The sequence below is a fragment of the Carya illinoinensis genome, chromosome 12, assembly GCF_018687715.1.
Source record: "Carya illinoinensis cultivar Pawnee chromosome 12, C.illinoinensisPawnee_v1, whole genome shotgun sequence".
NCBI lineage: Eukaryota > Viridiplantae > Streptophyta > Magnoliopsida > Fagales > Juglandaceae > Carya > Carya illinoinensis.
The window spans coordinates 23005261-23017434 of NC_056763.1; the positions used below are offsets into that span (position 1 = coordinate 23005261).

The window sequence follows — 12174 nt, forward strand, 5'->3', positions numbered from 1 at the left end:
CCTTGATTTTGTTCTCTCAATTTGACTGTAAGTGTGTTTTAATTTATTTATTTTTCAATGGTTGAAAAAATACAACTATTCTATTTATTTTATAGTGGTAAGGCTATCATTATTCTATTTATTATTAGATTGCATTGATTATTTACGTTTTTGCATTTGCATTAGAGGTCCCTTGTAATTAACTAGATTTTCAATCTCTATGTTTTTGCATTTGCATTAGACGTCTCTTGCATTTACCAAATAGTTTACATTTTTAATCTCTATGTTTCTGAAATATATGAAAAGTTGATCTAATTCTATGTACTTACAAGATTTACATTTTTTAGATGCCGTGTAAATCATTTTTCAGATGTCGTGCCCAAGGTATACTCTGTTTTTTGGTATTTTGAGTAGGATATATAAACAAGCAGATCATTTTAATCTTACCCATTATTTGAATCTGGACCATTATGCTTTCAGCTACTAGATTAGAAGTTCTCCAGCTTGAGGATTGTATGATATTGAATATGACCCAAAGAAACATTTTGCAAGCTCAACAATTGCATAACTTTTTTGGTTATCAATTAGAAGTTTCAGCTATTGATTTATGGTTACTCTCTATTAATTTAGTATAATTTTTTTTTATCTTTTCCAGGCTCAACGATTGCATAACATTTTCCAAAAAATTATTGGATAAATGTGAAGAAGAAGTACCCACGAAAGAAATGGTCTTAAAGCTAATGAGAAACACAATGTGAAGACGAAGAATTATTCATGAAGAACTTTTATGTGTTTTGATTTGTAATTTTTTTTATTATATGAATAATGACCCATTATATCATATTTATTATTAATTGATATATTATATTATTTTATTGTGGGATATCATATTATTGGTGCGTTAGTAAATACCGTTAATTAATGCAATGCGCCAGTAATATATTTATTGCAGTGTTTATATTAATGTTGTTAATTTAAAAAAATATGCTAGCAATAAATTAGTAGTAGTGTTTAAAATTAGCTGCAATGCAGAAAAAAACAAACTCATGGTGACGTTTAGATAAACGCCATTAATAAATTCAAGGTGTTGCTAATGTACTATTAGTGACATTTAAATAAAAGCCACTAATTTGTATGATGTGCTGGCAACATAATGTGGCGGTGTTTATGTTAACGCCGCTATTTTAAAAAAATACCGTCGTTTAAATAAACGTCGTTAATAACTTCGCCAAAATACTATTAGTGACATTTAAATAAATACTGCCAAATTGTATGATGAGTCGGCATCGTACTAGTGGCGGCGTTTATCTAATCGCCATTAAATTAGGTCATTAGCGACGTTTAGATAAACGTCATTAAATTATTTAAGGTGCCATCGCTAATGTACTATTACTGGCATTCAAATAAATGTCACCAATTTATATGATGCGTCGGCAAATTATTAGTAGCGGCAGTTATCGTAACGCCGCTATTTTAAAAAGTGGCGACGGTTAGAAAAATGCCATTAAAAAATTCAATGTACAGCCACCAATGCACCATTAATGGCATTTAAATAAATGCCGCCAATTTATATTATGCGTCGGCAATGTAGTAGCAGTGGCGTTTATGGTAACGCCACTATTATATGCAAGGTAAGGCAACGATAAAGTAGTGGCGTTTCGAGAAACGCTGTTAATGTAGATAAGGTGGCGGCATTTTACGAAATGCCACTAATTGTATACAAATGCTGCTAATGAGATTTACGAATACCGGCGGCTGCGCAAACGCCGGAACATGGGAAATAGCGACCCTCCAGTAACGGCGGATGGTTACGCCGGTAGAAAAATGCCGCAAATGAATTAGTGGCATTTTTTGGGATAGTTACCAGCGCATATCTAACGCCGGCAATTCTGTCTTTTTTTGTAATGATAGACCTAACTGCATGCAGAAGGAGGCCACCAGTTGTCTTCCGGTCATTGGGGCTGCATATATCTTAACTTATGTTGTAACCAATTAAGTGATCTCTAGCTAGAGTAGTACTTGTACTCAGTGCTGACTCTTTCATTAGCAGACTTGAGCAGTTATCTAAGGCTAATAGTGGAAGAAGGCCTCTAAAAAATATTCTATACTCTAAAAAATATTTTAAGTAAATTTAAAAAAAATAATAATTAGAAACAATTGAATAAATCAACAAAAATAAAAGTAACAAATAGGTTTTATGTAAGTGATTATCTTTTTGGATGATCATATATTTTTTTCTTCTAAAAACTCAACATTTATTGAACTTTTCTTGGTATATGTTTTTTTTTTAGTCTTTTGGTTTACCATCAAAATTTTTATTCTCATATTACGTTAATTTATAAAGATGTTAGTAAGAGCCATCAAGTCTTTATTTTGGTTTACCATCAAAATTCTTGGCATGAGTTTTTTTTTTTTTTTAGAATTTTATTATATTTGAATTCACTTGATGATGACGAAAATTTTTCTCTTATTCTTCTCATTTTCAATTCTAGTGTTGGCACTGAGATATGAAGTGATATTCTTATTTTATCTCCACATAATAATTATTTCACATATCTCATTCTTTGGTACACTCCTTTTATCATTATTAGTTTAATATACAATATGAAAAATATAAAGAGGAAAATCTACTTTTCAGTGTGTTAGGAGGTATTTTCGTCAAGGCCTAAAGCTCATGATACCGCCCTAGATCCATTATTTTGCTAGGCCCCATGAGCACCAAGAATGCCGAACAGAGCTTGGAAGGGCCCCCCTTGGTAGCCCAAGTCAGGTCCTAGACCCATGCAGGTTGGGCAAGCTTTAGACCAGTGCGAGTTGGAGACAATCATCAATATTGAGATGGGACGTTGTAGAAGAATGTGGGAAACCATGATTGAGGAAAAGGGGAAGAGACATTATCAGGAAACTCTGCCAGAGACCCAGACAGCATTAAATGACTGTTACCAAGAAAACTACGCTTCATTAAATGCAGCATGGTGATTAAGACTCTGGGGAGAGTCGTCCCTCTGCCCTAGAACACAGGTCATGGCCCATCTGATCTAAAAGACCAAGTATAAAGGTCACACAGAACTGCGAGGTAAAGAGGATGAAATCAAGTCTATTGTCAATTATACTCCACTGTTATCTTCTTCTTTAAAGCACTTTGATCTCTATTCTATAATAACTTTGGCATCGGAGGTTCCCCAGGCCACCCCTCTCTTGCCTTAGGATTCGACTCGAGCAAAGACCCGGACTAGCTGAGCAAACCAGCCCAAGGGTGCATGAAATACGACGTTAACATTTGGCGCCGTCTCTGAGATTCGCTAATCTTACAATCAAGCTTGTCCTTGGTATGCATGTGAGGACTCGTTCTTGGCTGGCACGGGAGCAGGATGAAGGTATGGCAAACAGCACGGAAGCAAGGTTGGCCGCTATGGAGCAGCTCATTGGGAGGCTCAATAACAAGGTGAAAGACCGTTGGGAGAAAAACCAAACCCTCAAGGATACCTTCCACAACTCGGTACACCAGGACGAGCCTAGTGTCAGGGAATACCATTCGAGAAAAGAGGAGTGTGACAATGCCCAGGACGAAAGAAAACGCATGCAGCAGGACATGTGTAACCTTTAGGGAAAGTATGAGGAGATATTGAGGAAGATATGCAGCTCGTCCTTGGTAGACCAACTACTGGTCAGCAGGAGCTTACCGTACAGCGCGCAGGTGATGGTGGTCCCATTGCCACCAAAGTTTCGAATCTCGCCGATGGAAGGATATGATGGGACCCAAGACTTAGTGGAACACTTCGAGACCTTCGAGGCCCACATGAAGCTACATGGGTTTCTCAAGGGGGCAACATGCAGAGCCTTCCTGCTGACATTGAAGAGACCTGCAAGAACGTAGTTCGGCTTCTTGGTGCCTAGATCCATCGAGAACTTCGACGAGCTAGCCTGCCTGTTCGTTACTCACTTCATGGCTAGCCAAAAATGAAGATGCCCGACCGCTTACCTCCTCATTGTCAAGCAGAAGGAAGATGAGAGCCTGAAGACTTACCTGGCCAGGGTCAATAAGGAGTGGATGACCACGGAAAACCAAGACGAGAAGATCATGTTGGCGGCATTGTTCGGAGGGGTCTGGTCCCGATCAATTTTCATGGCTGGGCTAGTAAAAAAAACTCTTGCCACTCTTCAAATGTTCATGGATCAGGCTGATAACTTCATCAATGTAGAGAATACCATCCACGCCTTGATTGACCCCCAACAGAAGGAGGTGGAGAAAGTGTGCAAAAAGGAAAGGGCCTTGACCAAAGGCCCTACCTAGGAGAAGATGGAACGTAAACAACATAAGTCATGAAAGGAGGAGCCTGCTGTGAGAGGCATGCAACACAGGTTCGATCGTTCAACGTTCACTATTGCATAAGAGGAGAAGCGACACATCTCAGGGTAATGTTGCTACTGCACCCATCATCGAACCACTTCTCACAACACTGAAGAGTGCCGATCACCTCCAACAGGCTACCTTCCACCATGGTATACACACAGCGCCAACTGCCTCCAGCCTCTTAGCAGGTGTACTAGATGGTTCTCTCTGCAGGGGAGATTCAACCATCGTGGGAGGCTTCATCAGTGGAGGGGAAATCTCGTTTGAGATAAAGGCCCACGCTAGAGAGGCCCAATACCAAGAAATTTACTCATCCTCCTACCGACCAGTGAAGCTCCCTCGAACAGAGTCTGCCCCTGTAATCTTCTTCAGGGAAGCTGATGAGGAAGGGGTCTTCTATCCGCATGATGACGCACCAATGGTCACCATGTAGGTAGCCAACTTCACAACCAGAAGAGTCCTCATCGACAACAAAAGTTCGGTGGACATCTTCTTCTGGGATGCATTCACCCTCATGGGTAGGGTTGCAAACAAACCGAATCGAGTCGAATTCGAATAGGAGGTCTAGAGCTCCTTTAGCATGTATCTGAGCTCAAAATCAACTCGAGCCCGACAAAAATTAAAAACTTCTGATCAAGTTTGGCTCGCCTAACATAGATTAAGATCAGACTCGAACTCAAATTCGAATATAATACATAAACAAATTTATACAAGCTTGAGCTCGAATTAAATTACCTGTTTTTGTTAAAATCCACTGCCCAAATCGCTCGAAGGGAAGGCCTATCTTAGCCCCATCAGAGAAGCATGTAGCAGCAGAAGAGAGCAAACAATGTAGAAGTTAATCACAACAGAGAAAAGCCAGAGTTTCAACAGGGAGATTAAAAACCAAGAGGGAAAAATCTCAGAACAAGATGTAGATAAAGCGATTCAAAGGATTGGAAATCTATGGCCGACATTTTCTTCGCATATATAAAGCGACAAGGTTGGTTAAAAGACCCACAGGCCACAACTATTATACCCCCCAACAAGCAAATCTCTATAAAAACCCTACTCAAAAATAAAATATAAAAATTTAAATTTAAATTAAATTTTCCCTACCCATCTGAGACAAGGTGGTGGCTGACTGAGACGAGGGGTTGCCACTCGATGAACACATAGCTAAGCTGGACCAGCGGTAGCAGGTGACACACAGAAGCACGGTAGAACCCATGAGAAAATGACAGAGTACAATGCAAGGATTGGGGGGTTGCGGCGGCAATCAGAGGCAACTGGAGGCTCGGCCGCATGGTGCAGTGGTGGTGGCAATGGGGGCAGTAGGAGTAGCTCATGGATGGTGGCAGGAAGAAGAAAGATAAAAAAAAGAAAATGAAAGAAAGGAGAACTGGGAGATGATGTCTTGTGGCACAGAGAGGGGGAGGGGAAAATTAGATGGAACTAGGGTCCGTGACCTCCAAGTCCCCAAAACGATGTCATTTTGGGTGGAGTTTAGAGGGCTGGGCCCTTCATATTACCAAAGCCTACTATATTTTTCTCTTTAGGTGAAAAATAAATAATATTAAAAAATAATAATAGGCTTACTACCAAAGCCTACTATATTTTTCTCTTTAGTTGTATATTTTTTTAATGATAAAGGATGTCAAAAAATACTAAAAAAAATAAAAATTTCAAATACATTAAGAATAGTAAAGGGATGGTAAAAGGTTAGTAAATCTATCATTACCCATATTAAAAATATGTTTGAGTTTACCCATTTTACTATAGTTTCTCTCTCTCTTTTTTCAAATAAATACCAAATATTCATAAAAATCTGATAGAAATAAATACCTAATATACAACATACATATTCGACTTTAACTATTACAAGTAATAATAATAGGTGAGGTAGTATAATTAAAAATTTTCATAATGAATTATATTATAATTTCATATTAATTTTAAAATATAATATGTTATTGTTAATATTTTACTTTCATAAGTGCAAGAATGTAAATTTAGTGTTTTGCATTTTTATTATTTCTTATTGATTTATAGTGTCTTTTAGAAATGAAATAAATTAAAAAATATTTTTAAAAATTACTTAATAAAATTGTTTGCAACTGGTCATTTGTAATGTGGTTTAAATAATCCAATAAAACTGTTTCCACTTAAAAGAATGACATTGAAAGAAAAGCTTTTTTTTCATTGATAAAATTTTACCTATATTTAATTAAGATGTTTTAGACCATATATTTATCATACTGTCAATTTATTTTCCATCAGATTGATATTTTTTTTCATACATTCATTTTTCTATTATACTTAATAATTATTTAGGTGAATGCTATATAATAATTATATTTTAATAAGAGCATATGAAAATGTAAATATTTATTATAATAGATTTATATTTTTCACTGTGCACTCGTGCCTCTTACTAGTGATATTAAATATGATCAAATAATCAAAATGAAATTAGATAAGAAAGTGTTGTAATCAAATTAAAATTGCTTACTCTTTATAAACATTTAACTTAATAATTCTTTTGTAAACTTAATACATTATTATACTCAACATTATTCTTTTTTCACTTTGTTATACATAAAGTAATAAAATATATTACTTATACGAAGTATAAAAAATAACACATATAAGTTTATAACACATAAAATATATACAATAAAAGAATATATGTAAGAATATATGTAAGAGTATATATATAAATATTATGAGTATTGTGATGAGTTCAAAACTAGTCGATATTAAGGGAGCGCGTTCCAATACCGAACCTAGATCCTCCTCACTTTTGAACTTGAAACAAAAGCAACCATTGTCAGTGGAGAGAACAACCTCCTCCAAACCCGAGTCATCCCACAGCTTGTGGGCTATGGAGTTGACAGTAGGATAAGATAATCTCTGGCCTACAAAGTGGCCAACCAAAGTAAATTTCCAGACTGAACAACCCTCCACAGTGATGCCCTTTTGGGGCTTCACTTTCACTCTATTCTCCTCAATACAAGGCTAGAAAAATTCAAGAGCAAAAGGAGGAACCAAGGGTGAACCTGAGCTGGTTCCAGGAGCCAAAGAAAGCCCTTTAACTGCCCCCGCATAGGAAGGCTTCAAACTGCCAGTAGCTCCCTGACCATTGAACTGGTTGGGAGTCTTGCCATTTGGCCTAGAAAGACCAGCATTCTCGGGAGGGGCACTCGGACCAGCAGACAGGTCTGGAGGGAACCCAGAACGGGAGAGCTGCTGGCCACTCACTGCCTGAGAACTTACCTTTCGGCCACCAACAGCAGAGGGCTTCCTAGACTTCTCCACCGAAGGACTGAATCTACCTCTTTCTACGAGCGCTGGAACTTGAGAACCGGAACTGGTTTAGTCAACATGTCTGCTGGATTTTCCGCCGTGGCTATTATCTTCACTGTGATGTCACCTTGTGTCATAACCTCCCGAAGAAAATGATATCTGACATCAATGTCTTTGGTCCTCTCATGATACATTCGATTTTTGGTCAAATGTATTGCGCTCTGGCTATCGCAAAAGACTGTAGTTACATCCTCTTGCAACCCCAAGTCACTGACCAAACCTCTCAACCAAATTGCTTCTTTCACTGCCTCTGCTGCTGCCATATACTCTGCCTCTGTGGTAGACAAAGCAACTGTCGACTGTAATGTCGCCTTCCAACTAATGGCACAACCTGAGAGAGTGAAAACATAACCTGTCAGAGATCTCCTCTTATCCAGATCACCAGCATAATCTGAATCAACATACCCCTCCTCAGATCCTGATCTTAGATGTCAGCAGCTATTTTCGCTGTGTGGAAGAAATATAGTAAGCATTTCTGCGGGAAAGTACTGGACTGCTGCAGTTACAGCAACAGGTGATGTTTACATTTGGGATGAGAAGAAAGGTAAGGATAAGCCACCTATTGCAACCCGGTTACATGGTGTAAAGAGGGCTACTTCAGTTTCAGTTGGTGAAACACATCTATTGATTGTTGGATCTCTGTATCATCCCGTCTATCCGGCCAATGTGGCCAAGAATCCTCAGAAGCTCAAGCTGAATGTCAGGGAAGAGTCAGAGGAGTTTGACGAGGATTTTCTTTTCAATGATATGGAGTCGAACAATCTGTTATCCACTATACAAAAAGATGATTTTGGGCAGAGGCCCATTCCAAGCTTAAAAGGCCTCTGTGAAAAAGTGGCAGCAGAGTGTCTAGTGGAGCCACGTAATGCTATACAACTGCTCGAAATTGCAGATTCACTTGGAGCAGATGATCTGAGGAAGCATTGTGAGGATCAAGGTTGCTATTCGCAACCTTGACTATATTTTTACGGTGTCATCACATGCTATTGCAACTGCCTCACCAGACATTCTAGCTAACCTTGAAAACTTGTTAGACCTGAGATCATCTGAACCATGGAGCTACCGTCGGCTCCCAACTCCAATAGCCACTTTCCCTGCAATTATTAATAGCGAAGAGGATGATACTGAGAATGAGATTATAAGGACTCGTGACTACCACACAAAGAAAACCACCTTGAAAAGCAAAAATTACCAAAGATTAGACTCTTTTCTACAACCCAAAGATAATCCCAGATATGAATGTTTCAATCAACAAAGTATGAACGTCCAGGAAGTTGCAAAGGGATTTCCGAGCAACCCTGCAATCATACAGGACGTCAGGATAACAGGTAAGGAATCGGTAGCAGCCTTGAGATCAAAAGAAAATCATTTTTTCTTTCCTCTCAAGTACTGCAACGGTTGGGTCTGGTTATAGGTACCATCCATTCTTAACCTTGCCAAAACCGTCATGGCCCAATCATGTATAGGCCGTACCAAGGCCTGATACAAGGGTGGGCCAATAGGGAATAACCCTTTCTTCCCTGCTCCCTCTCCCGGAGGGAGAGTACAATAGAATTCCCTCTCCCTTCATTCCCATCCTGCCAAGCGGAGGCTGCTAGCACATTGTATCTAACCACACTGTGGCAAATCGATACAAGTAGCTAAACAGCTTGCTATACCATACAAAGGCATCTCCGGCCGAACGGTTAGGCAAGACTACGGCGCCTGGGTAAACATCCCGTTTACCAAAGAAGACGTCGAGAGTTTCACTTAACCATTCCCCTCCTGCAGCCAAAGTGATAGCGGCTGTTGCATCCACCGGTAATGTGTGGAAGAGGGTAAGCTTTCTATATGGATAGGACGTATCAACACCTTTTGCATCTTTTAAAGAGAATTTCTAAGAAGAATCTTGTGTTGGGTCCTGAGGACCAGGATGGCCGAAGATCAAAACCTAAATGTGCCAGGGGTTGATCATCGAAGCCAGGGCAATAACGATGAAGGAATTTGAGCGCTGATGTAGCTAACAGCCACCTTCATAGTCGATTCATTAGGGTCGTCACCTTCTACTCAACTAGTGGAAGTATCCACCGTTTTCTTTGTCTGTTAAGCCTCACAGCTATGGGACTTCCTAAATAAAACTGCAATCGTAGTTTATCAACCACTCACAAGACCACCGAGATCTTCGACTTAGCTCCCAAAGGTAATCCACCCGGCCCTTCCCCAACCGGGGAGCGGAAGATAACGAAAGGGAGACAAAGTCCTAACTAAATCATAACACAAGAACCTCCGTCTACATCATAAGACAAGCTACCCATTCCATCTATCATATCCGTCGAGTCGATCCGATTCGTTCTTATCTATAGATAACGCAAGAGAGAACTTATGACTTCGCGGATGGAGAGGGATTCGAACCCCCGGTATTCCTATCAATACTTCGGTTTTCAAGACCGACTCTTTCAACCGCTCAGACATCCATCCCCTTCGCGCTTCGCCCGCCCTATCTATCCGCGCGCTGGCAGGTAGGGGCTTATCTATGTGATTCGCTACGCTTCGCTTGTTTCTATATGATAATATGCACCTTGGTTGCTGCGCTCCCCGCGGGTAATAGCAAGAGAGTGAAGAACGAATGATCTTCCAAACAAAAAGAGTGATTGAGTCCGACTCAAGCGAGTGAGTGAAAGGCGTGGCAAGAAAGCGAGTTCGACTCGCGAACGATCAGCAAGTGAAGGACCGATCCTTTTGCGCCAGTACTGTTGCGAGACTGGTACTTGGCGGCTCACGAGCAACATATAGACTAAGGTTGCCCATCACTCCCTCGCTCTTTTTTGAAGGCCCTTTCTATTCTCTTTCGTCTATGGTTCCTCCATAAGAACACTGAACGCCCAGCTTCGTAGAGCAGCTCTCTCCCCAGCCCACAGCATAGTGTGGAATCTGGATCGTTTCATCGAGCACCATTTCTTTTAGATATAAAGGTGTTCTGACTCTATTGGATCAAGTCATAATCTAGGCCTTTGACTAGTATACTACTATGGGGAGAGACTAAGCTCTATTTCAGAGATTGGACTCTCTTACTGTGATTAGCCCCTACTAGTAAGAAGCTGTTCCCGAGCCAGGTTCCCTGGATCCACGTGTTCCTAGTCGGGCCTAAATGAATGAATGAAGAAGGGGGCGGGCAGCACTATAAAGAAAGAAGCCCGGCCACACACACCTCTTTTTAGCCGACTAAAGCCGGATCCACTACACGGCTAGAATCAGAGAAAGATTGAGAAAGCAACCTACTCTACTTTGATTCAAAAGGTTTGGAACCCTATCTTACTAATAATAAGAAAGGGGCAAAGGGGATGCGATCAATGAATGGATCAAAGAAGGAGGTTCTATCTATGTCATCCTATATAAGGGAAGAAGCCCGCCCGGGTAGACTTCCAGAGCTCTTGCTCTGCGTATCCTCCTACTTATTATTCTGGGGGTCATAAAAACATACGAACCGCCTACTCGCCCTACCATTATATTTAAAAAAATGAAAGCTGCTTGCCCTCACTAATAAAAAACAGCAATCCCTCCCCTTCTGTTACCTACTTTGACTCATATCTTCGGTATACCTCAATACAAGACAAACACAGGAAAGGATATTCAATCAAAAACCGGGCTATCGCCCTCTCAATTGCCTATCTTTTATAGATGAGGGGGAGTACCTTAGCAGTAGCTTCCAACACTTAAGATTGACCTCCTCAAGTGCCAGATATGAATGTTTTATGAATCTCATGAAAATCCTTCCCCTTCATCTTTCCCAGATTCTTCGACGAGGGTCAATTCCTTTTCTATTGCTAACCACTGTCGTTTTGTTTTTTTATCTTCTTTGTCTGAAGATGGGTTTTATGGGAGATTTCGGATGTCTGCTTTCCAAAGGGGGGATCCTTTTGGGGAGCCGGGCCCTCACTTTCTTATTAAGAAAAATGGGATGCTCCGGGGGTCTTACCCTAGCAATTGTTTTTACGCTGCGGGCCCTCCTCACTCCCGAAGCCGCAATAGCACCAGTTTTTAATGGAATGGTCCTTCCGGAGCTAGTATGTTGTATGGATGATCCTAACGCTATGCCCAATCTTGATTTAGAACTTAGATTGGGTCATCAGCCGGGACCGGAGATAGATCTCAACCAACCTCCGGCTCCTGAGCCTGCGCCGGAGCAGCAACCTGGGTTATCCAGGGAGGCTTTAAAAGAAGAATTGAGAAAGACCGTTAAACGTATTCGCGTTTTTCAGGGTCATCTCAATTATTGGGAACGCCTTTTGGAGATTTCTCTTCAGAAAGAAAGAGAGAGCGACGAGAAAAAGCGGTTACACTTGTACCGGATGCAAGAACTTGTCCGTGAATTATGGAATGAAAGGCGGGGCCAATAAGACTGTAAATGGCTCTTCGTCTGAGTCCTGAGAACGGGAAGAACTGCGTCGAACAGGGGGAAGGACAAAGGAAAGAGCGTGCGGCACTTCGAAGGGGCATTCACACTTTGATTCGTGAGC

At 40.5% G+C, this 12174-nt stretch overlaps 1 protein-coding gene, 1 non-coding gene and 1 pseudogene across 2 annotated transcripts in view; 2 read left to right on the forward strand and 1 right to left on the reverse strand.

Annotated features, from left to right (window-relative positions):
• The first annotated feature begins 8068 nt into the window (after window positions 1-8068).
• On the forward strand, window positions 8069-9092 carry LOC122289349 (annotated as a pseudogene).
• Window positions 9093-10048: 956 nt separating this feature from the next.
• TRNAS-UGA lies at window positions 10049-10135 on the reverse strand. The gene has a single exon. It is a non-coding gene; the product is annotated as a tRNA-Ser (tRNA).
• A 1283-nt stretch (window positions 10136-11418) lies between these two features.
• Window positions 11419-12174, forward strand: part of LOC122289874 (NADH dehydrogenase [ubiquinone] iron-sulfur protein 2) — a 4236-nt gene continuing 3480 nt past the window's right edge. Inside the window, exon 1 of the mRNA XM_043097236.1 lies at window positions 11419-12174. This exon is cut by the window's right edge and continues 697 nt beyond it. The gene's annotated coding sequence lies outside the window, so the exon portion shown is untranslated.